This window comes from Cucurbita pepo, unplaced genomic scaffold, assembly GCF_002806865.2.
Source record: "Cucurbita pepo subsp. pepo cultivar mu-cu-16 unplaced genomic scaffold, ASM280686v2 Cp4.1_scaffold000706, whole genome shotgun sequence".
NCBI classification, from domain to species: Eukaryota; Viridiplantae; Streptophyta; class Magnoliopsida; order Cucurbitales; family Cucurbitaceae; genus Cucurbita; species Cucurbita pepo.
The window spans coordinates 13260-13907 of NW_019646923.1; positions in this window are offsets into that span (position 1 = coordinate 13260).

Below are 648 nucleotides of genomic sequence, written 5' to 3' on the forward strand. Positions count from 1 at the left end.
TAAACTCATAACATGAGACGGAATAGTTTCCCCTTTTCTTTCAGCCAGTGGACAGATTAAATTCAAAACTAAGAAGGAATCGAGCATAATAACTCATTTACTTTTGCCGCGGTGTTTGCACAGACGAGTCTTCTGTTCTTCACGGGAAACGCTTCTCTCAAGATAGGAAAACTCGAGCGTCGGGATCCCCATGTCAGTGTTCTTACAGGGGAGTTCATAGGTCGAACTTGCGATGAAATTGATACCAAACTCGTGGCACTACAAATCAGTTGAGTTTTTGGAGACTTCAACGAGGGTAAGCAATATTGCCCCTGTACATGAAACAAATCAACATTGGGATAAGAAGAACAGAATTAAACAAAAATAACACGAATCAGACGACTTCATGTTACGAAGAACAGATGAAACTTGGAATCTAATATGAACAACGCAAATGCAGGTGTAGTAAAGATGGAAGCACAGTGGGAGATGGAAGAGAACCTGTGAAGGAGAAGGCAAAGTGCCCAACACACCCATTGGAACGACGGAGGCCATGGCTGTCATCTGCAAGAAATTTCACCGGATAACTTCAATATGCCGTGGCTTTGGTTGTGTTGATCAATATCTGTTCACCTATTCTATCTCTTTTAAAAATAACAAAAATAAAAA